This window comes from Eubalaena glacialis, chromosome 1 (genome assembly GCF_028564815.1).
Source record: "Eubalaena glacialis isolate mEubGla1 chromosome 1, mEubGla1.1.hap2.+ XY, whole genome shotgun sequence".
Classification (NCBI taxonomy): domain Eukaryota; kingdom Metazoa; phylum Chordata; class Mammalia; order Artiodactyla; family Balaenidae; genus Eubalaena; species Eubalaena glacialis.
Window position 1 is genome coordinate 93,124,110 of NC_083716.1, and position 23,062 is coordinate 93,147,171.

At 73.3% G+C, this 23,062-nt stretch overlaps 11 non-coding genes and 11 pseudogenes across 11 annotated transcripts; all 22 read left to right on the plus strand.

Moving 5' to 3' along the window:
• Window positions 1-756: 756 nt before the first annotated feature.
• Window positions 757-875, plus strand: LOC133101859 (5S ribosomal RNA). The gene has a single exon (XR_009702751.1). It is a non-coding gene; the product is annotated as a 5S ribosomal RNA (ribosomal RNA).
• Window positions 876-1,792: 917 nt separating this feature from the next.
• LOC133105417 (5S ribosomal RNA) lies at window positions 1,793-1,911 on the plus strand (annotated as a pseudogene).
• Window positions 1,912-2,822: 911 nt separating this feature from the next.
• On the plus strand, window positions 2,823-2,941 carry LOC133076934 (5S ribosomal RNA; annotated as a pseudogene).
• Window positions 2,942-3,850: 909 nt separating this feature from the next.
• LOC133101870 (5S ribosomal RNA) lies at window positions 3,851-3,969 on the plus strand. The gene has a single exon (XR_009702762.1). It is a non-coding gene; the product is annotated as a 5S ribosomal RNA (ribosomal RNA).
• Window positions 3,970-4,887: 918 nt separating this feature from the next.
• On the plus strand, window positions 4,888-5,006 carry LOC133104845 (5S ribosomal RNA). Its single transcript, XR_009703750.1, has one exon. It is a non-coding gene; the product is annotated as a 5S ribosomal RNA (ribosomal RNA).
• Window positions 5,007-5,916: 910 nt separating this feature from the next.
• LOC133076941 (5S ribosomal RNA) lies at window positions 5,917-6,035 on the plus strand (annotated as a pseudogene).
• A 909-nt stretch (window positions 6,036-6,944) lies between these two features.
• Window positions 6,945-7,063, plus strand: LOC133101881 (5S ribosomal RNA). Its single transcript, XR_009702773.1, has one exon. It is a non-coding gene; the product is annotated as a 5S ribosomal RNA (ribosomal RNA).
• A 917-nt stretch (window positions 7,064-7,980) lies between these two features.
• On the plus strand, window positions 7,981-8,099 carry LOC133105421 (5S ribosomal RNA; annotated as a pseudogene).
• Window positions 8,100-9,010: 911 nt separating this feature from the next.
• On the plus strand, window positions 9,011-9,129 carry LOC133076944 (5S ribosomal RNA; annotated as a pseudogene).
• A 910-nt stretch (window positions 9,130-10,039) lies between these two features.
• LOC133101892 (5S ribosomal RNA) lies at window positions 10,040-10,158 on the plus strand. The gene has a single exon (XR_009702784.1). It is a non-coding gene; the product is annotated as a 5S ribosomal RNA (ribosomal RNA).
• Window positions 10,159-11,076: 918 nt separating this feature from the next.
• LOC133104851 (5S ribosomal RNA) lies at window positions 11,077-11,195 on the plus strand. Its single transcript, XR_009703751.1, has one exon. It is a non-coding gene; the product is annotated as a 5S ribosomal RNA (ribosomal RNA).
• Window positions 11,196-12,105: 910 nt separating this feature from the next.
• Window positions 12,106-12,224, plus strand: LOC133076948 (5S ribosomal RNA; annotated as a pseudogene).
• Window positions 12,225-13,133: 909 nt separating this feature from the next.
• LOC133101903 (5S ribosomal RNA) lies at window positions 13,134-13,252 on the plus strand. Its single transcript, XR_009702785.1, has one exon. It is a non-coding gene; the product is annotated as a 5S ribosomal RNA (ribosomal RNA).
• A 917-nt stretch (window positions 13,253-14,169) lies between these two features.
• Window positions 14,170-14,288, plus strand: LOC133105428 (5S ribosomal RNA; annotated as a pseudogene).
• Window positions 14,289-15,199: 911 nt separating this feature from the next.
• On the plus strand, window positions 15,200-15,318 carry LOC133076953 (5S ribosomal RNA; annotated as a pseudogene).
• A 909-nt stretch (window positions 15,319-16,227) lies between these two features.
• Window positions 16,228-16,346, plus strand: LOC133101914 (5S ribosomal RNA). The gene has a single exon (XR_009702786.1). It is a non-coding gene; the product is annotated as a 5S ribosomal RNA (ribosomal RNA).
• A 918-nt stretch (window positions 16,347-17,264) lies between these two features.
• On the plus strand, window positions 17,265-17,383 carry LOC133104857 (5S ribosomal RNA). The gene has a single exon (XR_009703752.1). It is a non-coding gene; the product is annotated as a 5S ribosomal RNA (ribosomal RNA).
• A 910-nt stretch (window positions 17,384-18,293) lies between these two features.
• Window positions 18,294-18,412, plus strand: LOC133076958 (5S ribosomal RNA; annotated as a pseudogene).
• Window positions 18,413-19,321: 909 nt separating this feature from the next.
• Window positions 19,322-19,440, plus strand: LOC133105431 (5S ribosomal RNA; annotated as a pseudogene).
• A 911-nt stretch (window positions 19,441-20,351) lies between these two features.
• LOC133076970 (5S ribosomal RNA) lies at window positions 20,352-20,470 on the plus strand (annotated as a pseudogene).
• Window positions 20,471-21,380: 910 nt separating this feature from the next.
• Window positions 21,381-21,499, plus strand: LOC133101920 (5S ribosomal RNA). The gene has a single exon (XR_009702788.1). It is a non-coding gene; the product is annotated as a 5S ribosomal RNA (ribosomal RNA).
• A 918-nt stretch (window positions 21,500-22,417) lies between these two features.
• LOC133104905 (5S ribosomal RNA) lies at window positions 22,418-22,536 on the plus strand. The gene has a single exon (XR_009703770.1). It is a non-coding gene; the product is annotated as a 5S ribosomal RNA (ribosomal RNA).
• The last annotated feature ends 526 nt before the right edge of the window (window positions 22,537-23,062 follow it).

The window sequence follows — 23,062 nt, forward strand, 5'->3', positions numbered from 1 at the left end:
CCAGAATGCGGCCCTGGAAGGCAGCCGCCACCCCAGCCGCTCCCGTGGTGGCTGGCCCGGACCCAGACTCCGCCGCAGGCCGGGGTGCCGTCCGTGCGGCCCGCGAGGCCCTCGACCTGCACTTGGCCGCCCCCACCGGAGCCCAGCCGCGCCGCAGCCCCCTGTCTGCCCGTGTGTCTCTCCACAGCTCCCTCCGGAAAAAGCCCCCCCCCCGCCGTTTCGCCACGGCCGAGGGCGGGAGCGGGGGCGGGGGCCGGGGCCGCTTCTCCGGGCCTGCCGGCCACCAGGGCCGGGGTCCTGTGCTCGGCGGGCGGCGTGGGGGCAAGGGGGGGCCTTGCTGGGGCTAAGGGGCCGTGCCCACTCCATGGTGGCTCCCAGTGGCTTCGGGCCAGCTGCTGCCCGGCCGGAGGGCCGGCCCGGCCGTGGCCGGGCTGCGCCTAACTCCGCGTGGGCGGGCAGGGGGGGATGCCCAAGGGACCGCGGCCGCCGGGCCCTGAAGCCTCCGGGGCCGCGTCCCTGTGAGCGTCGAGCGGGATCTGCGGCGGGGCGCCAAGCGCCGACGGGCCTGGAGCGTCCCGCCCGCCCTGGGCTGCGAGGTGGCCCACCACTCCGCCACCCCCGGGTCCCCGAGGCCTCCTGTCGCCTGCCTGGGCGGGCGGCAGGGCCCTGCCGGAGAGGGCTGGCCGCCGGCATGGCGGTAAGGCGCAGGCGCCAGCGAAGCTGGGCCTCAAGAGGCACCGCGCGGGCCCCTCCTGCGTCTACGGCCATACCACCCTGAACGCGCCCGATCTCGTCTGATCTCGGAAGCTAAGCAGGGTCGGGCCTGGTTAGTACTTGGATGGGAGACCGCCTGGGAATACCGGGTGCTGTAGGCTTTTTGCCTCCCGCTCCGCCTTCTCCTTTAGTCGCCCGCCGCCTCCGCCCCCGCCCCCGCCCCCGCCCCCGCCGGGCACCGCTGCAGGCCCCACCTCCTCCGGCCCCTCCCACCACAGCGCGCCAGAGGGGGCGCTCTCCGCCTGCCTGGCCGGCCAGGCGGCCAGAAGGCGGCCCTGGAAGGCAGCCGCATCCCAGCCGCTCCCGGGGTGGCTGGCCTGAACCCAGACTCCGCCTCAGGCCCGGGTGCCGGCCGTGCGGCCCGCGAGCCCCTTGACCTGCACCTGGCCGCCCCCACTAGCGCCCAGCCCCGGCGCAGCCACCTATCTGCCGGTGTGTCTCTCCACAGCTCCCTCCGGAAAAAGCCCCCCCTCCGCCGTTTCGCCACGGCCGAGTGCGGGAGCGGGGTCGTGGGCCAGGACTCGTTCTCCGAACCGGCCGACCACTAGGCACCGGGAACAGTGCTCGGCAGTTGGCGTGGATGCAAGTGTGGCCTTGCTGGCTGTAATGGGCCATGCCAACACAATGGTGGCTCCCAGTGGATTCGGGGCAACTGCCGTCGGGCAGGAGGGCCGGCCCGGCCACGGCTAGGTTGTGCCTAGCACTGCGTGAGTGGACAGGGTTGGTAATGCCCGAGGGACCTAGGGCCAAGGGACATTAAGCCTCCGGGGCCACGTCCTTGTGAGCATCAAGCGGGACCTGGGGCGGAGCGCCAAGCACTTACGGGCCTGGAGGATCCCGCCTGACCTGAGCTGCGAGGTCGCCCTTGACTATGCAACCCCTGGGTCCCTGAGGCCTCCTGTCGCCAGCCTGGGCGGGCGGCAGGGCCTTGCTGAAGAGGGCTGACCGCCGAGCAGGGAGCAAGTCGCCAGCACCAGCGAAGCAAAGCCTCAAGAGGCACCCCGTGGCCCCGGCTGCCCTCTAAGGCCATACCACCCTGAACGTGCCCCATCTCGTCTGATCGCGGAAGCTAAGCAGGGTCGGGCCTGGTTAGTACTTGGATGGGAGACCGCCTGGGAATACCGGGTGCTGTAGGCTTTTTGCCTCCCGCTCCGCCTTCTCCTTTAGTCGCCCGCCGCCTCCGCCGCCGCCCCCGCCCCCGCCGAGCAGCGCTGCAGGCCCCACCTCCTCCGGCCCCTCCCACCACAGCGCGCCAGAGGGGGCGCTCCGCGCCGGCCTGGCCGGCCAGGCGGCCAGAAGGCGGCCCTGGAAGGCAGCCGCCACCCCAGCCGCTCCCGTGGTGGCTGGCCCGGACCCAGACTCCGCCGCAGGCCGGGGTGCCGTCCGTGCGGCCCACGAAGCCCTCGACCTGCACTTGGCCGCCCCCACCGGAGCCCAGCCGCGCCGCAGCCCCCTGTCTGCCCGTGTGTATCTCCACAGCTCCCTCCGGAAAAAGCCCACCCTCCGCCGTTTCGCCACGGCCGGGGGCGGGAGCGGGGGCGGGGGCTGGGACCGGTTCGCTGGGCTGGCTAGACACCAGGCGCCGGGTCCTGTGCTCGGCGGGTGGCGTGGGGGCAAGGGTGGCCTTGCTGGGGCTAAGGGGCCGTGCCGGCTCAATGGTGGCTCCCAGTGGGTTAAGGGCCGACTGCCGTCGGGCAGGAGGGCCGGCCAGGCCGTGGCTGGGCTGCGCCTAGCACTGTGTGGATTGACAGGGTGGGGAATGCACAAGGGACCGAGGGCCACAGGCCCTTAAGCCTCCGGGGCCAAGTCCTGTGAGCGTTGAGCGGCTCTGGGGCGGAGGGCCAAGCGCCTACAGGCCTGGAGGGTCCCGCCTGACCTGAGCTGCGAAGTCGCCCACAACTCCACCACCCCCGGGCCCTCGAGGCCTCCTGTCGCTTGCCTGGGCGGACGGCAGGGCCGCGCCGGAGAGGGTTGGCTGCCGGGCTGGCGGTGAGTCGCCAGCACCAGCGAAGCTAAGCCTCAAGAGGCACACCGTGGCCCCCGCTGCATTCTACGGCCACACCTCCCTGAACGCACCACACCTCGTCTGATCTCGGAAGCTAATCAGGGTCTGGCCTGTTTCGTACCTGGATGGGAGACCACATGGGAATACCGAGTGCTGTAGGCTTTTTTGCCTCCCGCTCCGCCTTGACATTTAGTGGCCCGCGGCCGAGGCCGCCTCCGCCCCCGCTGAGCACCGCTGCAGGCCTCACCTCCTCACGTCCCTCCCAACACAGCGCGCCGGAGGGATCGCTCCCCGCCGAGCTGGCTGGACATGCGGCCAGAATGCGGCCCTGGAAGGCAGCCGCCACCCCAGCCGCTCCCGTGGTGGCTGGCCCGGACCCAGACTCCGCCGCAGGCCGGGGTGCCGTCCGTGCGGCCCGCGAGGCCCTCGACCTGCACTTGGCCGCCCCCACCGGAGCCCAGCCGCGCCGCAGCCCCCTGTCTGCCCGTGTGTCTCTCCACAGCTCCCTCCGGAAAAAGCCCCCCCCTCCGCCGTTTCGCCACGGCCGGGGGCGGGAGCGGGGGCGGGGGCCGGGGCCGCTTCTCCGGGCCTGCCGGCCACCAGGGCCGGGGTCCTGTGCTCGGCGGGCGGCGTGGGGGCAAGGGGGCCCTTGCTGGGGCTAAGGGGCCGTGCCCACTCCATGGTGGCTCCCAGTGGCTTCGGGCCAGCTGCTGCCCGGCCGGAGGGCCGGCCCGGCCGTGGCCGGGCTGCGCCTAACTCCGCGTGGGCGGGCAGGGGGGGATGCCCAAGGGACCGCGGCCGCCGGGCCCTGAAGCCTCCGGGGCCGCGTCCCTGTGAGCGTCGAGCGGGATCTGCGGCGGGGCGCCAAGCGCCGACGGGCCTGGAGCGTCCCGCCCGCCCTGGGCTGCGAGGTGGCCCACCACTCCGCCACCCCCGGGTCCCCGAGGCCTCCTGTCGCCTGCCTGGGCGGGCGGCAGGGCCCTGCCGGAGAGGGCTGGCCGCCGGCATGGCGGTAAGGCGCAGGCGCCAGTGAAGCTGGGCCTCAAGAGGCACCGCGCGGGCCCCTCCTGCGTCTACGGCCATACCACCCTGAACGCGCCCGATCTCGTCTGATCTCGGAAGCTAAGCAGGGTCGGGCCTGGTTAGTACTTGGATGGGAGACCGCCTGGGAATACCGGGTGCTGTAGGCTTTTTGCCTCCCGCTCCGCCTTCTCCTTTAGTCGCCCGCCGCCTCCGCCCCCGCCCCCGCCCCCGCCCCCGCCGGGCACCGCTGCAGGCCCCACCTCCTCCGGCCCCTCCCACCACAGCGCGCCAGAGGGGGCGCTCTCCGCCTGCCTGGCCGGCCAGGCGGCCAGAAGGCGGCCCTGGAAGGCAGCCGCATCCCAGCCGCTCCCGGGGTGGCTGGCCTGAACCCAGACTCCGCCTCAGGCCCGGGTGCCGGCCGTGCGGCCCGCGAGCCCCTTGACCTGCACCTGGCCGCCCCCACTAGCGCCCAGCCCCGGCGCAGCCACCTATCTGCCGGTGTGTCTCTCCACAGCTCCCTCCGGAAAAAGCCCCCCCTCCGCCGTTTCGCCACGGCCGGGGGCGGGAGCGGGGGCGGGGGCCGGGGCCGGTGCTCCGGGCCGGCCGGCCACAAGGCGCCGGGTCCTGTGCTCGGCGGGTGGCGTGGGGGCAAGGGTGGCCTTGCTGGGGCTAAGGGGCCGTGCCGACTCAATGGTGGCTCCCAGTGGGTTAAGGGCCGACTGCCGTCGGGCAGGAGGGCCGGCCCGGGCTGCGGCTGGGCTGCGCCTAGCGCCGCGTGGGCGGGCAGAGGGGAGGCCCAAGGGACCGCGGGCCCCGGGCCCTGAAGCCTCCGGGGCCACGTCCCTGTGAGCGACGTGCGGGATCTGGGGCGGGGCGCCAAGCGCCGAACGGTTTGGTGGGTCCCGCCCGCCCTGGGCTGGGAGGTCGCCGAACCCTCCGCCACCCCCCTGGTACCCGAGGCCGCCGTTGCCCTGCCTGGGCGGGCGGCGGGGCCGTGCCGGGGCGGGCTGGCCGCCGGGCTGGCGGGGAGGCGCAAGCGCCAGCGAAGCTGGGCCTCAAGAGGCACTCCGCGGGCCCCTCTTAACGTCTACGGCCATACCACCCTGAACGCGCCGGAACTCGTCTGATCTCGGAAGCTAAGCAGGGTCGGGCCTGGTTAGTACTTGGATGGGAGACCGCCTGGGAATACCGGGTGCTGTAGGCTTCTTGCCTCCCGCTCCGCCTTCTCCTTTAGTCGCCCGCCGCCTCCGCCCCCGCCACCGCCCCCGCCGGGCAGCGCTGCAGGCCCCACCTCCTCCGGCCCCTCCCACCACAGCGCGCCAGAGGGGGCGCTCCGCGCCGGCCTGGCCGGCCAGGCGGCCAGAAGGCGGCCCTGGAAGGCAGCCGCCACCCCAGCCGCTCCCGTGGTGGCTGGCCCGGACCCAGACTCCGCCGCAGGCCGGGGTGCCGTCCGTGCGGCCCACGAAGCCCTCGACCTGCACTTGGCCGCCCCCACCGGAGCCCAGCCGCGCCGCAGCCCCCTGTCTGCCCGTGTGTCTCTCCACAGCTCCCTCCGGAAAAAGCCCACCCTTTGCCACTTCGCCACGGCCGAGAGTGGGAGCGGGGTCGTGGGCTGGGACCGGTTCGCTGGGCTGGCTAGACACCAGGCGCCAGGAACTTTGCTCGGCAGTTGGCGTGGGGGCAAGGGTGGCGTTGCTGTGTCTAAGGGGCCGTGCCGGCTCAATGGTGGCTCCCAGTGGCTTCGGGCCAACTGCCGTTGGGCAGGCGGGCCGGCCAGGCCGTGGCTGGGCTGCGCCTAGCACTGTGTGGATTGACAGGGTGGGGAATGCACAAGGGACCGAGGGCCACAGGCCCTTAAGCCTCCGGGGCCAAGTCCTGTGAGCGTTGAGCGGCTCTGGGGCGGAGGGCCAAGCGCCTACAGGCCTGGAGGGTCCCGCCTGACCTGAGCTGCGAAGTCGCCCACAACTCCACCACCCCCGGGCCCTCGAGGCCTCCTGTCGCTTGCCTGGGCGGACGGCAGGGCCGCGCCGGAGAGGGTTGGCTGCCGGGCTGGCGGTGAGTCGCCAGCACCAGCGAAGCTAAGCCTCAAGAGGCACACCGTGGCCCCCGCTGCATTCTACGGCCACACCTCCCTGAACGCACCACACCTCGTCTGATCTCGGAAGCTAATCAGGGTCTGGCCTGTTTCGTACCTGGATGGGAGACCACATGGGAATACCGAGTGCTGTAGGCTTTTTTGCCTCCCGCTCCGCCTTGACATTTAGTGGCCCGCGGCCGAGGCCGCCTCCGCCCCCGCTGAGCACCGCTGCAGGCCTCACCTCCTCACGTCCCTCCCAACACAGCGCGCCGGAGGGATCGCTCCCCGCCGAGCTGGCTGGACATGCGGCCAGAATGCGGCCCTGGAAGGCAGCCGCCACCCCAGCCGCTCCCGTGGTGGCTGGCCCGGACCCAGACTCCGCCGCAGGCCGGGGTGCCGTCCGTGCGGCCCGCGAGGCCCTCGACCTGCACTTGGCCGCCCCCACCGGAGCCCAGCCGCGCCGCAGCCCCCTGTCTGCCCGTGTGTCTCTCCACAGCTCCCTCCGGAAAAAGCCCCCCCCCCGCCGTTTCGCCACGGCCGAGGGCGGGAGCGGGGGCGGGGGCCGGGGCCGCTTCTCCGGGCCTGCCGGCCACCAGGGCCGGGGTCCTGTGCTCGGCGGGCGGCGTGGGGGCAAGGGGGGGCCTTGCTGGGGCTAAGGGGCCGTGCCCACTCCATGGTGGCTCCCAGTGGCTTCGGGCCAGCTGCTGCCCGGCCGGAGGGCCGGCCCGGCCGTGGCCGGGCTGCGCCTAACTCCGCGTGGGCGGGCAGGGGGGGATGCCCAAGGGACCGCGGCCGCCGGGCCCTGAAGCCTCCGGGGCCGCGTCCCTGTGAGCGTCGAGCGGGATCTGCGGCGGGGCGCCAAGCGCCGACGGGCCTGGAGCGTCCCGCCCGCCCTGGGCTGCGAGGTGGCCCACCACTCCGCCACCCCCGGGTCCCCGAGGCCTCCTGTCGCCTGCCTGGGCGGGCGGCAGGGCCCTGCCGGAGAGGGCTGGCCGCCGGCATGGCGGTAAGGCGCAGGCGCCAGCGAAGCTGGGCCTCAAGAGGCACCGCGCGGGCCCCTCCTGCGTCTACGGCCATACCACCCTGAACGCGCCCGATCTCGTCTGATCTCGGAAGCTAAGCAGGGTCGGGCCTGGTTAGTACTTGGATGGGAGACCGCCTGGGAATACCGGGTGCTGTAGGCTTTTTGCCTCCCGCTCCGCCTTCTCCTTTAGTCGCCCGCCGCCTCCGCCCCCGCCCCCGCCCCCGCCCCCGCCGGGCACCGCTGCAGGCCCCACCTCCTCCGGCCCCTCCCACCACAGCGCGCCAGAGGGGGCGCTCTCCGCCTGCCTGGCCGGCCAGGCGGCCAGAAGGCGGCCCTGGAAGGCAGCCGCATCCCAGCCGCTCCCGGGGTGGCTGGCCTGAACCCAGACTCCGCCTCAGGCCCGGGTGCCGGCCGTGCGGCCCGCGAGCCCCTTGACCTGCACCTGGCCGCCCCCACTAGCGCCCAGCCCCGGCGCAGCCACCTATCTGCCGGTGTGTCTCTCCACAGCTCCCTCCGGAAAAAGCCCCCCCTCCGCCGTTTCGCCACGGCCGAGTGCGGGAGCGGGGTCGTGGGCCAGGACTCGTTCTCCGAACCGGCCGACCACTAGGCACCGGGAACAGTGCTCGGCAGTTGGCGTGGATGCAAGTGTGGCCTTGCTGGCTGTAATGGGCCATGCCAACACAATGGTGGCTCCCAGTGGATTCGGGGCAACTGCCGTCGGGCAGGAGGGCCGGCCCGGCCACGGCTAGGTTGTGCCTAGCACTGCGTGAGTGGACAGGGTTGGTAATGCCCGAGGGACCTAGGGCCAAGGGACATTAAGCCTCCGGGGCCACGTCCTTGTGAGCATCAAGCGGGACCTGGGGCGGAGCGCCAAGCACTTACGGGCCTGGAGGATCCCGCCTGACCTGAGCTGCGAGGTCGCCCTTGACTATGCAACCCCTGGGTCCCTGAGGCCTCCTGTCGCCAGCCTGGGCGGGCGGCAGGGCCTTGCTGAAGAGGGCTGACCGCCGAGCAGGGAGCAAGTCGCCAGCACCAGCGAAGCAAAGCCTCAAGAGGCACCCCGTGGCCCCGGCTGCCCTCTAAGGCCATACCACCCTGAACGTGCCCCATCTCGTCTGATCGCGGAAGCTAAGCAGGGTCGGGCCTGGTTAGTACTTGGATGGGAGACCGCCTGGGAATACCGGGTGCTGTAGGCTTTTTGCCTCCCGCTCCGCCTTCTCCTTTAGTCGCCCGCCGCCTCCGCCGCCGCCCCCGCCCCCGCCGAGCAGCGCTGCAGGCCCCACCTCCTCCGGCCCCTCCCACCACAGCGCGCCAGAGGGGGCGCTCCGCGCCGGCCTGGCCGGCCAGGCGGCCAGAAGGCGGCCCTGGAAGGCAGCCGCCACCCCAGCCGCTCCCGTGGTGGCTGGCCCGGACCCAGACTCCGCCGCAGGCCGGGGTGCCGTCCGTGCGGCCCACGAAGCCCTCGACCTGCACTTGGCCGCCCCCACCGGAGCCCAGCCGCGCCGCAGCCCCCTGTCTGCCCGTGTGTATCTCCACAGCTCCCTCCGGAAAAAGCCCACCCTCCGCCGTTTCGCCACGGCCGGGGGCGGGAGCGGGGGCGGGGGCTGGGACCGGTTCGCTGGGCTGGCTAGACACCAGGCGCCGGGTCCTGTGCTCGGCGGGTGGCGTGGGGGCAAGGGTGGCCTTGCTGGGGCTAAGGGGCCGTGCCGGCTCAATGGTGGCTCCCAGTGGGTTAAGGGCCGACTGCCGTCGGGCAGGAGGGCCGGCCAGGCCGTGGCTGGGCTGCGCCTAGCACTGTGTGGATTGACAGGGTGGGGAATGCACAAGGGACCGAGGGCCACAGGCCCTTAAGCCTCCGGGGCCAAGTCCTGTGAGCGTTGAGCGGCTCTGGGGCGGAGGGCCAAGCGCCTACAGGCCTGGAGGGTCCCGCCTGACCTGAGCTGCGAAGTCGCCCACAACTCCACCACCCCCGGGCCCTCGAGGCCTCCTGTCGCTTGCCTGGGCGGACGGCAGGGCCGCGCCGGAGAGGGTTGGCTGCCGGGCTGGCGGTGAGTCGCCAGCACCAGCGAAGCTAAGCCTCAAGAGGCACACCGTGGCCCCCGCTGCATTCTACGGCCACACCTCCCTGAACGCACCACACCTCGTCTGATCTCGGAAGCTAATCAGGGTCTGGCCTGTTTCGTACCTGGATGGGAGACCACATGGGAATACCGAGTGCTGTAGGCTTTTTTGCCTCCCGCTCCGCCTTGACATTTAGTGGCCCGCGGCCGAGGCCGCCTCCGCCCCCGCTGAGCACCGCTGCAGGCCTCACCTCCTCACGTCCCTCCCAACACAGCGCGCCGGAGGGATCGCTCCCCGCCGAGCTGGCTGGACATGCGGCCAGAATGCGGCCCTGGAAGGCAGCCGCCACCCCAGCCGCTCCCGTGGTGGCTGGCCCGGACCCAGACTCCGCCGCAGGCCGGGGTGCCGTCCGTGCGGCCCGCGAGGCCCTCGACCTGCACTTGGCCGCCCCCACCGGAGCCCAGCCGCGCCGCAGCCCCCTGTCTGCCCGTGTGTCTCTCCACAGCTCCCTCCGGAAAAAGCCCCCCCCTCCGCCGTTTCGCCACGGCCGGGGGCGGGAGCGGGGGCGGGGGCCGGGGCCGCTTCTCCGGGCCTGCCGGCCACCAGGGCCGGGGTCCTGTGCTCGGCGGGCGGCGTGGGGGCAAGGGGGGGCCTTGCTGGGGCTAAGGGGCCGTGCCCACTCCATGGTGGCTCCCAGTGGCTTCGGGCCAGCTGCTGCCCGGCCGGAGGGCCGGCCCGGCCGTGGCCGGGCTGCGCCTAACTCCGCGTGGGCGGGCAGGGGGGGATGCCCAAGGGACCGCGGCCGCCGGGCCCTGAAGCCTCCGGGGCCGCGTCCCTGTGAGCGTCGAGCGGGATCTGCGGCGGGGCGCCAAGCGCCGACGGGCCTGGAGCGTCCCGCCCGCCCTGGGCTGCGAGGTGGCCCACCACTCCGCCACCCCCGGGTCCCCGAGGCCTCCTGTCGCCTGCCTGGGCGGGCGGCAGGGCCCTGCCGGAGAGGGCTGGCCGCCGGCATGGCGGTAAGGCGCAGGCGCCAGCGAAGCTGGGCCTCAAGAGGCACCGCGCGGGCCCCTCCTGCGTCTACGGCCATACCACCCTGAACGCGCCCGATCTCGTCTGATCTCGGAAGCTAAGCAGGGTCGGGCCTGGTTAGTACTTGGATGGGAGACCGCCTGGGAATACCGGGTGCTGTAGGCTTTTTGCCTCCCGCTCCGCCTTCTCCTTTAGTCGCCCGCCGCCTCCGCCCCCGCCCCCGCCCCCGCCCCCGCCGGGCACCGCTGCAGGCCCCACCTCCTCCGGCCCCTCCCACCACAGCGCGCCAGAGGGGGCGCTCTCCGCCTGCCTGGCCGGCCAGGCGGCCAGAAGGCGGCCCTGGAAGGCAGCCGCATCCCAGCCGCTCCCGGGGTGGCTGGCCTGAACCCAGACTCCGCCTCAGGCCCGGGTGCCGGCCGTGCGGCCCGCGAGCCCCTTGACCTGCACCTGGCCGCCCCCACTAGCGCCCAGCCCCGGCGCAGCCACCTATCTGCCGGTGTGTCTCTCCACAGCTCCCTCCGGAAAAAGCCCCCCCTCCGCCGTTTCGCCACGGCCGGGGGCGGGAGCGGGGGCGGGGGCCGGGGCCGGTGCTCCGGGCCGGCCGGCCACAAGGCGCCGGGTCCTGTGCTCGGCGGGTGGCGTGGGGGCAAGGGTGGCCTTGCTGGGGCTAAGGGGCCGTGCCGACTCAATGGTGGCTCCCAGTGGGTTAAGGGCCGACTGCCGTCGGGCAGGAGGGCCGGCCCGGGCTGCGGCTGGGCTGCGCCTAGCGCCGCGTGGGCGGGCAGAGGGGAGGCCCAAGGGACCGCGGGCCCCGGGCCCTGAAGCCTCCGGGGCCACGTCCCTGTGAGCGACGTGCGGGATCTGGGGCGGGGCGCCAAGCGCCGAACGGTTTGGTGGGTCCCGCCCGCCCTGGGCTGGGAGGTCGCCGAACCCTCCGCCACCCCCCTGGTACCCGAGGCCGCCGTTGCCCTGCCTGGGCGGGCGGCGGGGCCGTGCCGGGGCGGGCTGGCCGCCGGGCTGGCGGGGAGGCGCAAGCGCCAGCGAAGCTGGGCCTCAAGAGGCACTCCGCGGGCCCCTCTTAACGTCTACGGCCATACCACCCTGAACGCGCCGGAACTCGTCTGATCTCGGAAGCTAAGCAGGGTCGGGCCTGGTTAGTACTTGGATGGGAGACCGCCTGGGAATACCGGGTGCTGTAGGCTTCTTGCCTCCCGCTCCGCCTTCTCCTTTAGTCGCCCGCCGCCTCCGCCCCCGCCCCCGCCCCCGCCGGGCAGCGCTGCAGGCCCCACCTCCTCCGGCCCCTCCCACCACAGCGCGCCAGAGGGGGCGCTCCGCGCCGGCCTGGCCGGCCAGGCGGCCAGAAGGCGGCCCTGGAAGGCAGCCGCCACCCCAGCCGCTCCCGTGGTGGCTGGCCCGGACCCAGACTCCGCCGCAGGCCGGGGTGCCGTCCGTGCGGCCCACGAAGCCCTCGACCTGCACTTGGCCGCCCCCACCGGAGCCCAGCCGCGCCGCAGCCCCCTGTCTGCCCGTGTGTCTCTCCACAGCTCCCTCCGGAAAAAGCCCACCCTTTGCCACTTCGCCACGGCCGAGAGTGGGAGTGGGGTCGTGGGCTGGGACCGGTTCGCTGGGCTGGCTAGACACCAGGCGCCGGGAACTTTGCTCGGCAGTTGGCGTGGGGGCAAGGGTGGCGTTGCTGTGTCTAAGGGGCCGTGCCGGCTCAATGGTGGCTCCCAGTGGCTTCGGGCCGACTGCCGTTGGGCAGGCGGGCCGGCCAGGCCGTGGCTGGGCTGCGCCTAGCACTGTGTGGATTGACAGGGTGGGGAATGCACAAGGGACCGAGGGCCACAGGCCCTTAAGCCTCCGGGGCCAAGTCCTGTGAGCGTTGAGCGGCTCTGGGGCGGAGGGCCAAGCGCCTACAGGCCTGGAGGGTCCCGCCTGACCTGAGCTGCGAAGTCGCCCACAACTCCACCACCCCCGGGCCCTCGAGGCCTCCTGTCGCTTGCCTGGGCGGACGGCAGGGCCGCGCCGGAGAGGGTTGGCTGCCGGGCTGGCGGTGAGTCGCCAGCACCAGCGAAGCTAAGCCTCAAGAGGCACACCGTGGCCCCCGCTGCATTCTACGGCCACACCTCCCTGAACGCACCACACCTCGTCTGATCTCGGAAGCTAATCAGGGTCTGGCCTGTTTCGTACCTGGATGGGAGACCACATGGGAATACCGAGTGCTGTAGGCTTTTTTGCCTCCCGCTCCGCCTTGACATTTAGTGGCCCGCGGCCGAGGCCGCCTCCGCCCCCGCTGAGCACCGCTGCAGGCCTCACCTCCTCACGTCCCTCCCAACACAGCGCGCCGGAGGGATCGCTCCCCGCCGAGCTGGCTGGACATGCGGCCAGAATGCGGCCCTGGAAGGCAGCCGCCACCCCAGCCGCTCCCGTGGTGGCTGGCCCGGACCCAGACTCCGCCGCAGGCCGGGGTGCCGTCCGTGCGGCCCGCGAGGCCCTCGACCTGCACTTGGCCGCCCCCACCGGAGCCCAGCCGCGCCGCAGCCCCCTGTCTGCCCGTGTGTCTCTCCACAGCTCCCTCCGGAAAAAGCCCCCCCCCCGCCGTTTCGCCACGGCCGAGGGCGGGAGCGGGGGCGGGGGCCGGGGCCGCTTCTCCGGGCCTGCCGGCCACCAGGGCCGGGGTCCTGTGCTCGGCGGGCGGCGTGGGGGCAAGGGGGGGCCTTGCTGGGGCTAAGGGGCCGTGCCCACTCCATGGTGGCTCCCAGTGGCTTCGGGCCAGCTGCTGCCCGGCCGGAGGGCCGGCCCGGCCGTGGCCGGGCTGCGCCTAACTCCGCGTGGGCGGGCAGGGGGGGATGCCCAAGGGACCGCGGCCGCCGGGCCCTGAAGCCTCCGGGGCCGCGTCCCTGTGAGCGTCGAGCGGGATCTGCGGCGGGGCGCCAAGCGCCGACGGGCCTGGAGCGTCCCGCCCGCCCTGGGCTGCGAGGTGGCCCACCACTCCGCCACCCCCGGGTCCCCGAGGCCTCCTGTCGCCTGCCTGGGCGGGCGGCAGGGCCCTGCCGGAGAGGGCTGGCCGCCGGCATGGCGGTAAGGCGCAGGCGCCAGCGAAGCTGGGCCTCAAGAGGCACCGCGCGGGCCCCTCCTGCGTCTACGGCCATACCACCCTGAACGCGCCCGATCTCGTCTGATCTCGGAAGCTAAGCAGGGTCGGGCCTGGTTAGTACTTGGATGGGAGACCGCCTGGGAATACCGGGTGCTGTAGGCTTTTTGCCTCCCGCTCCGCCTTCTCCTTTAGTCGCCCGCCGCCTCCGCCCCCGCCCCCGCCCCCGCCCCCGCCGGGCACCGCTGCAGGCCCCACCTCCTCCGGCCCCTCCCACCACAGCGCGCCAGAGGGGGCGCTCTCCGCCTGCCTGGCCGGCCAGGCGGCCAGAAGGCGGCCCTGGAAGGCAGCCGCATCCCAGCCGCTCCCGGGGTGGCTGGCCTGAACCCAGACTCCGCCTCAGGCCCGGGTGCCGGCCGTGCGGCCCGCGAGCCCCTTGACCTGCACCTGGCCGCCCCCACTAGCGCCCAGCCCCGGCGCAGCCACCTATCTGCCGGTGTGTCTCTCCACAGCTCCCTCCGGAAAAAGCCCCCCCTCCGCCGTTTCGCCACGGCCGAGTGCGGGAGCGGGGTCGTGGGCCAGGACTCGTTCTCCGAACCGGCCGACCACTAGGCACCGGGAACAGTGCTCGGCAGTTGGCGTGGATGCAAGTGTGGCCTTGCTGGCTGTAATGGGCCATGCCAACACAATGGTGGCTCCCAGTGGATTCGGGGCAACTGCCGTCGGGCAGGAGGGCCGGCCCGGCCACGGCTAGGTTGTGCCTAGCACTGCGTGAGTGGACAGGGTTGGTAATGCCCGAGGGACCTAGGGCCAAGGGACATTAAGCCTCCGGGGCCACGTCCTTGTGAGCATCAAGCGGGACCTGGGGCGGAGCGCCAAGCACTTACGGGCCTGGAGGATCCCGCCTGACCTGAGCTGCGAGGTCGCCCTTGACTATGCAACCCCTGGGTCCCTGAGGCCTCCTGTCGCCAGCCTGGGCGGGCGGCAGGGCCTTGCTGAAGAGGGCTGACCGCCGAGCAGGGAGCAAGTCGCCAGCACCAGCGAAGCAAAGCCTCAAGAGGCACCCCGTGGCCCCGGCTGCCCTCTAAGGCCATACCACCCTGAACGTGCCCCATCTCGTCTGATCGCGGAAGCTAAGCAGGGTCGGGCCTGGTTAGTACTTGGATGGGAGACCGCCTGGGAATACCGGGTGCTGTAGGCTTTTTGCCTCCCGCTCCGCCTTCTCCTTTAGTCGCCCGCCGCCTCCGCCGCCGCCCCCGCCCCCGCCGAGCAGCGCTGCAGGCCCCACCTCCTCCGGCCCCTCCCACCACAGCGCGCCAGAGGGGGCGCTCCGCGCCGGCCTGGCCGGCCAGGCGGCCAGAAGGCGGCCCTGGAAGGCAGCCGCCACCCCAGCCGCTCCCGTGGTGGCTGGCCCGGACCCAGACTCCGCCGCAGGCCGGGGTGCCGTCCGTGCGGCCCACGAAGCCCTCGACCTGCACTTGGCCGCCCCCACCGGAGCCCAGCCGCGCCGCAGCCCCCTGTCTGCCCGTGTGTATCTCCACAGCTCCCTCCGGAAAAAGCCCACCCTCCGCCGTTTCGCCACGGCCGGGGGCGGGAGCGGGGGCGGGGGCTGGGACCGGTTCGCTGGGCTGGCTAGACACCAGGCGCCGGGTCCTGTGCTCGGCGGGTGGCGTGGGGGCAAGGGTGGCCTTGCTGGGGCTAAGGGGCCGTGCCGGCTCAATGGTGGCTCCCAGTGGGTTAAGGGCCGACTGCCGTCGGGCAGGAGGGCCGGCCAGGCCGTGGCTGGGCTGCGCCTAGCACTGTGTGGATTGACAGGGTGGGGAATGCACAAGGGACCGAGGGCCACAGGCCCTTAAGCCTCCGGGGCCAAGTCCTGTGAGCGTTGAGCGGCTCTGGGGCGGAGGGCCAAGCGCCTACAGGCCTGGAGGGTCCCGCCTGACCTGAGCTGCGAAGTCGCCCACAACTCCACCACCCCCGGGCCCTCGAGGCCTCCTGTCGCTTGCCTGGGCGGACGGCAGGGCCGCGCCGGAGAGGGTTGGCTGCCGGGCTGGCGGTGAGTCGCCAGCACCAGCGAAGCTAAGCCTCAAGAGGCACACCGTGGCCCCCGCTGCATTCTACGGCCACACCTCCCTGAACGCACCACACCTCGTCTGATCTCGGAAGCTAATCAGGGTCTGGCCTGTTTCGTACCTGGATGGGAGACCACATGGGAATACCGAGTGCTGTAGGCTTTTTTGCCTCCCGCTCCGCCTTGACATTTAGTGGCCCGCGGCCGAGGCCGCCTCCGCCCCCGCTGAGCACCGCTGCAGGCCTCACCTCCTCACGTCCCTCCCAACACAGCGCGCCGGAGGGATCGCTCCCCGCCGAGCTGGCTGGACATGCGGCCAGAATGCGGCCCTGGAAGGCAGCCGCCACCCCAGCCGCTCCCGTGGTGGCTGGCCCGGACCCAGACTCCGCCGCAGGCCGGGGTGCCGTCCGTGCGGCCCGCGAGGCCCTCGACCTGCACTTGGCCGCCCCCACCGGAGCCCAGCCGCGCCGCAGCCCCCTGTCTGCCCGTGTGTCTCTCCACAGCTCCCTCCGGAAAAAGCCCCCCCCTCCGCCGTTTCGCCACGGCCGGGGGCGGGAGCGGGGGCGGGGGCCGGGGCCGCTTCTCCGGGCCTGCCGGCCACCAGGGCCGGGGTCCTGTGCTCGGCGGGCGGCGTGGGGGCAAGGGGGCCCTTGCTGGGGCTAAGGGGCCGTGCCCACTCCATGGTGGCTCCCAGTGGCTTCGGGCCAGCTGCTGCCCGGCCGGAGGGCCGGCCCGGCCGTGGCCGGGCTGCGCCTAACTCCGCGTGGGCGGGCAGGGGGGGATGCCCAAGGGACCGCGGCCGCCGGGCCCTGAAGCCTCCGGGGCCGCGTCCCTGTGAGCGTCGAGCGGGATCTGCGGCGGGGCGCCAAGCGCCGACGGGCCTGGAGCGTCCCGCCCGCCCTGGGCTGCGAGGTGGCCCACCACTCCGCCACCCCCGGGTCCCCGAGGCCTCCTGTCGCCTGCCTGGGCGGGCGGCAGGGCCCTGCCGGAGAGGGCTGGCCGCCGGCATGGCGGTAAGGCGCAGGCGCCAGCGAAGCTGGGCCTCAAGAGGCACCGCGCGGGCCCCTCCTGCGTCTACGGCCATACCACCCTGAACGCGCCCGATCTCGTCTGATCTCGGAAGCTAAGCAGGGTCGGGCCTGGTTAGTACTTGGATGGGAGACCGCCTGGGAATACCGGGTGCTGTAGGCTTTTTGCCTCCCGCTCCGCCTTCTCCTTTAGTCGCCCGCCGCCTCCGCCCCCGCCCCCGCCCCCGCCCCCGCCGGGCACCGCTGCAGGCCCCACCTCCTCCGGCCCCTCCCACCACAGCGCGCCAGAGGGGGCGCTCTCCGCCTGCCTGGCCGGCCAGGCGGCCAGAAGGCGGCCCTGGAAGGCAGCCGCATCCCAGCCGCTCCCGGGGTGGCTGGCCTGAACCCAGACTCCGCCTCAGGCCCGGGTGCCGGCCGTGCGGCCCGCGAGCCCCTTGACCTGCACCTGGCCGCCCCCACTAGCGCCCAGCCCCGGCGCAGCCACCTATCTGCCGGTGTGTCTCTCCACAGCTCCCTCCGGAAAAAGCCCCCCCTCCGCCGTTTCGCCACGGCCGGGGGCGGGAGCGGGGGCGGGGGCCGGGGCCGGTGCTCCGGGCCGGCCGGCCACAAGGCGCCGGGTCCTGTGCTCGGCGGGTGGCGTGGGGGCAAGGGTGGCCTTGCTGGGGCTAAGGGGCCGTGCCGACTCAATGGTGGCTCCCAGTGGGTTAAGGGCCGACTGCCGTCGGGCAGGAGGGCCGGCCCGGGCTGCGGCTGGGCTGCGCCTAGCGCCGCGTGGGCGGGCAGAGGGGAGGCCCAAGGGACCGCGGGCCCCGGGCCCTGAAGCCTCCGGGGCCACGTCCCTGTGAGCGACGTGCGGGATCTGGGGCGGGGCGCCAAGCGCCGAACGGTTTGGTGGGTCCCGCCCGCCCTGGGCTGGGAGGTCGCCGAACCCTCCGCCACCCCCCTGGTACCCGAGGCCGCCGTTGCCCTGCCTGGGCGGGCGGCGGGGCCGTGCCGGGGCGGGCTGGCCGCCGGGCTGGCGGGGAGGCGCAAGCGCCAGCGAAGCTGGGCCTCAAGAGGCACTCCGCGGGCCCCTCTTAACGTCTACGGCCATACCACCCTGAACGCGCCGGAACTCGTCTGATCTCGGAAGCTAAGCAGGGTCGGGCCTGGTTAGTACTTGGATGGGAGACCGCCTGGGAATACCGGGTGCTGTAGGCTTCTTGCCTCCCGCTCCGCCTTCTCCTTTAGTCGCCCGCCGCCTCCGCCCCCGCCCCCGCCCCCGCCGGGCAGCGCTGCAGGCCCCACCTCCTCCGGCCCCTCCCACCACAGCGCGCCAGAGGGGGCGCTCCGCGCCGGCCTGGCCGGCCAGGCGGCCAGAAGGCGGCCCTGGAAGGCAGCCGCCACCCCAGCCGCTCCCGTGGTGGCTGGCCCGGACCCAGACTCCGCCGCAGGCCGGGGTGCCGTCCGTGCGGCCCACGAAGCCCTCGACCTGCACTTGGCCGCCCCCACCGGAGCCCAGCCGCGCCGCAGCCCCCTGTCTGCCCGTGTGTCTCTCCACAGCTCCCTCCGGAAAAAGCCCACCCTTTGCCACTTCGCCACGGCCGAGAGTGGGAGTGGGGTCGTGGGCTGGGACCGGTTCGCTGGGCTGGCTAGACACCAGGCGCCGGGAACTTTGCTCGGCAGTTGGCGTGGGGGCAAGGGTGGCGTTGCTGTGTCTAAGGGGCCGTGCCGGCTCAATGGTGGCTCCCAGTGGCTTCGGGCCGACTGCCGTTGGGCAGGCGGGCCGGCCAGGCCGTGGCTGGGCTGCGCCTAGCACTGTGTGGATTGACAGGGTGGGGAATGCACAAGGGACCGAGGGCCACAGGCCCTTAAGCCTCCGGGGCCAAGTCCTGTGAGCGTTGAGCGGCTCTGGGGCGGAGGGCCAAGCGCCTACAGGCCTGGAGGGTCCCGCCTGACCTGAGCTGCGAAGTCGCCCACAACTCCACCACCCCCGGGCCCTCGAGGCCTCCTGTCGCTTGCCTGGGCGGACGGCAGGGCCGCGCCGGAGAGGGTTGGCTGCCGGGCTGGCGGTGAGTCGCCAGCACCAGCGAAGCTAAGCCTCAAGAGGCACACCGTGGCCCCCGCTGCATTCTACGGCCACACCTCCCTGAACGCACCACACCTCGTCTGATCTCGGAAGCTAATCAGGGTCTGGCCTGTTTCGTACCTGGATGGGAGACCACATGGGAATACCGAGTGCTGTAGGCTTTTTTGCCTCCCGCTCCGCCTTGACATTTAGTGGCCCGCGGCCGAGGCCGCCTCCGCCCCCGCTGAGCACCGCTGCAGGCCTCACCTCCTCACGTCCCTCCCAACACAGCGCGCCGGAGGGGGCGCTCCCCACCAGCCTGGCTGGACATGTGGCCAGAAGGCGGCCCTGGAAGGCAGCCGCACCCCAGCCGCTCCCGGGGTGGATGACCCGGACCCAGACTCCGCCGCAGGCCCGGGTGCCGGCCGTGAGGCCCGCGAGTCCCTCGTCCCGCACCAGGCCACCACCACGAGTGCCCATCCGTGCCGCAGACACCTGTCTGCCCGTGTGTCTCTCCACAGCTCCCTCCAGAAAAAGCCCACCCTTTGCCGTTTCGCCACGGCCGAGTGCGGGAGCGGGGTCGTGGGCCAGGACTCGTTCTCCGAACCGGCCGACCACTAGGCACCGGGAACAGTGCTCGGCAGTTGGCGTGGATGCAAGTGTGGCCTTGCTGGCTGTAATGGGCCATGCCAACACAATGGTGGCTCCCAGTGGATTCGGGGCAACTGCCGTCGGGCAGGAGGGCCGGCCCGGCCACGGCTAGGTTGTGCCTAGCACTGCGTGAGTGGACAGGGTTGGTAATGCCCGAGGGACCTAGGGCCAAGGGACATTAAGCCTCCGGGGCCACGTCCTTGTGAGCATCAAGCGGGACCTGGGGCGGAGCGCCAAGCACCTACGGGCCTGGAGGATCCCGCCTGACCTGAGCTGCGAGGTCGCCCTTGACTATGCAACCCCTGGGTCCCTGAGGCCTCCTGTCGCCAGCCTGGGCGGGCGGCAGGGCCTTGCTGAAGAGGGCTGACCGCCGAGCAGGGAGCAAGTCGCCAGCACCAGCGAAGCAAAGCCTCAAGAGGCACACCGTGGCCCCGGCTGCCCTCTAAGGCCATACCACCCTGAACGTGCCCCATCTCGTCTGATCGCGGAAGCTAAGCAGGGTCGGGCCTGGTTAGTACTTGGATGGGAGACCGCCTGGGAATACCGGGTGCTGTAGGCTTTTTGCCTCCCGCTCCGCCTTCTCCTTTAGTCGCCCGCCGCCTCCGCCGCCGCCCCCGCCCCCGCCGAGCAGCGCTGCAGGCCCCACCTCCTCCGGCCCCTCCCACCACAGCGCGCCAGAGGGGGCGCTCCGCGCCGGCCTGGCCGGCCAGGCGGCCAGAAGGCGGCCCTGGAAGGCAGCCGCCACCCCAGCCGCTCCCGTGGTGGCTGGCCCGGACCCAGACTCCGCCGCAGGCCGGGGTGCCGTCCGTGCGGCCCACGAAGCCCTCGACCTGCACTTGGCCGCCCCCACCGGAGCCCAGCCGCGCCGCAGCCCCCTGTCTGCCCGTGTGTATCTCCACAGCTCCCTCCGGAAAAAGCCCACCCTCCGCCGTTTCGCCACGGCCGGGGGCGGGAGCGGGGGCGGGGGCTGGGACCGGTTCGCTGGGCTGGCTAGACACCAGGCGCCGGGTCCTGTGCTCGGCGGGTGGCGTGGGGGCAAGGGTGGCCTTGCTGGGGCTAAGGGGCCGTGCCGGCTCAATGGTGGCTCCCAGTGGGTTAAGGGCCGACTGCCGTCGGGCAGGAGGGCCGGCCAGGCCGTGGCTGGGCTGCGCCTAGCACTGTGTGGATTGACAGGGTGGGGAATGCACAAGGGACCGAGGGCCACAGGCCCTTAAGCCTCCGGGGCCAAGTCCTGTGAGCGTTGAGCGGCTCTGGGGCGGAGGGCCAAGCGCCTACAGGCCTGGAGGGTCCCGCCTGACCTGAGCTGCGAAGTCGCCCACAACTCCACCACCCCCGGGCCCTCGAGGCCTCCTGTCGCTTGCCTGGGCGGACGGCAGGGCCGCGCCGGAGAGGGTTGGCTGCCGGGCTGGCGGTGAGTCGCCAGCACCAGCGAAGCTAAGCCTCAAGAGGCACACCGTGGCCCCCGCTGCATTCTACGGCCACACCTCCCTGAACGCACCACACCTCGTCTGATCTCGGAAGCTAATCAGGGTCTGGCCTGTTTCGTACCTGGATGGGAGACCACATGGGAATACCGAGTGCTGTAGGCTTTTTTGCCTCCCGCTCCGCCTTGACATTTAGTGGCCCGCGGCCGAGGCCGCCTCCGCCCCCGCTGAGCACCGCTGCAGGCCTCACCTCCTCACGTCCCTCCCAACACAGCGCGCCGGAGGGATCGCTCCCCGCCGAGCTGGCTGGACATGCGGCCAGAATGCGGCCCTGGAAGGCAGCCGCCACCCCAGCTGCTCCCGTGGTGGCTGGCCCGGACCCAGACTCCGCCGCAGGCCGGGGTGCCGTCCGTGCGGCCCGCGAGGACCTCGACCTGCACTTGGCCGCCCCCACCGGAGCCCAGCCGCGCCGCAGCCCCCTGTCTGCCCGTGTGTCTCTCCACAGCTCCCTCCGGAAAAAGCCCCCCCCTCCGCCGTTTCGCCACGGCCGGGGGCGGGAGCGGGGGCGGGGGCCGGGGCCGCTTCTCCGGGCCTGCCGGCCACCAGGGCCGGGGTCCTGTGCTCGGCGGGCGGCGTGGGGGCAAGGGGGGGCCTTGCTGGGGCTAAGGGGCCGTGCCCACTCCATGGTGGCTCCCAGTGGCTTCGGGCCAGCTGCTGCCCGGCCGGAGGGCCGGCCCGGCCGTGGCCGGGCTGCGCCTAACTCCGCATGGGCGGGCAGGGGGGGATGCCCAAGGGACCGCGGCCGCCGGGCCCTGAAGCCTCCGGGGCCGCGTCCCTGTGAGCGTCGAGCGGGATCTGCGGCGGGGCGCCAAGCGCCGACGGGCCTGGAGCGTCCCGCCCGCCCTGGGCTGCGAGGTGGCCCACCACTCCGCCACCCCCGGGTCCCCGAGGCCTCCTGTCGCCTGCCTGGGCGGGCGGCAGGGCCCTGCCGGAGAGGGCTGGCCGCCGGCATGGCGGTAAGGCGCAGGCGCCAGCGAAGCTGGGCCTCAAGAGGCACCGCGCGGGCCCCTCCTGCGTCTACGGCCATACCACCCTGAACGCGCCCGATCTCGTCTGATCTCGGAAGCTAAGCAGGGTCGGGCCTGGTTAGTACTTGGATGGGAGACCGCCTGGGAATACCGGGTGCTGTAGGCTTTTTGCCTCCCGCTCCGCCTTCTCCTTTAGTCGCCCGCCGCCTCCGCCCCCGCCCCCGCCCCCGCCCCCGCCGGGCACCGCTGCAGGCCCCACCTCCTCCGGCCCCTCCCACCACAGCGCGCCAGAGGGGGCGCTCTCCGCCTGCCTGGCCGGCCAGGCGGCCAGAAGGCGGCCCTGGAAGGCAGCCGCATCCCAGCCGCTCCCGGGGTGGCTGGCCTGAACCCAGACTCCGCCTCAGGCCCGGGTGCCGGCCGTGCGGCCCGCGAGCCCCTTGACCTGCACCTGGCCGCCCCCACTAGCGCCCAGCCCCGGCGCAGCCACCTATCTGCCGGTGTGTCTCTCCACAGCTCCCTCCGGAAAAAGCCCCCCCTCCGCCGTTTCGCCACGGCCGGGGGCGGGAGCGGGGGCGGGGGCCGGGGCCGGTGCTCCGGGCCGGCCGGCCACAAGGCGCCGGGTCCTGTGCTCGGCGGGTGGCGTGGGGGCAAGGGTGGCCTTGCTGGGGCTAAGGGGCCGTGCCGACTCAATGGTGGCTCCCAGTGGGTTAAGGGCCGACTGCCGTCGGGCAGGAGGGCCGGCCCGGGCTGCGGCTGGGCTGCGCCTAGCGCCGCGTGGGCGGGCAGAGGGGAGGCCCAAGGGACCGCGGGCCCCGGGCCCTGAAGCCTCCGGGGCCACGTCCCTGTGAGCGACGTGCGGGATCTGGGGCGGGGCGCCAAGCGCCGAACGGTTTGGTGGGTCCCGCCCGCCCTGGGCTGGGAGGTCGCCGAACCCTCCGCCACCCCCCTGGTACCCGAGGCCGCCGTTGCCCTGCCTGGGCGGGCGGCGGGGCCCTGCCGGGGCGGGCTGGCCGCCGGGCTGGCGGGGAGGCGCAAGCGCCAGCGAAGCTGGGCCTCAAGAGGCACTCCGCGGGCCCCTCTTAACGTCTACGGCCATACCACCTTGAACGCGCCAGAACTCGTCTGATCTCAGAAGCTAAGCAGGGTCGGGCCTGGTTAGTACTTGGATGGGAGACCGCCTGGGAATACCGGGTGCTGTAGGCTTCTTGCCTCCCGCTCCGCCTTCTCCTTTAGTCGCCCGCCGCCTCCGCCCCCGCCCCCGCCCCTGCCGGGCAGCGCTGCAGGCCCCACCTCCTCCGGCCCCTCCCACCACAGCGCGCCAGAGGGGGCGCTCCGCGCCGGCCTGGCCGGCCAGGCGGCCAGAAGGCGGCCCTGGAAGGCAGCCGCCACCCCAGCCGCTCCCGTGGTGGCTGGCCCGGACCCAGACTCCGCCGCAGGCCGGGGTGCCGTCCGTGCGGCCCACGAAGCCCTCGACCTGCACTTGGCCGCCCCCACCGGAGCCCAGCCGCGCCGCAGCCCCCTGTCTGCCCGTGTGTCTCTCCACAGCTCCCTCTGGAAAAAGCCCACCCTTTGCCACTTCGCCACGGCGAGAGTGGGAGCGGGGTTGTGGGCTGGGACCGGTTCGCTGGGCTGGCTAGACACCAGGCGCCGGGAACTTTGCTCGGCAGTTGGCGTGGGGGCAAGGGTGGCGTTGCTGTGTCTAAGGGGCCGTGCCGGCTCAATGGTGGCT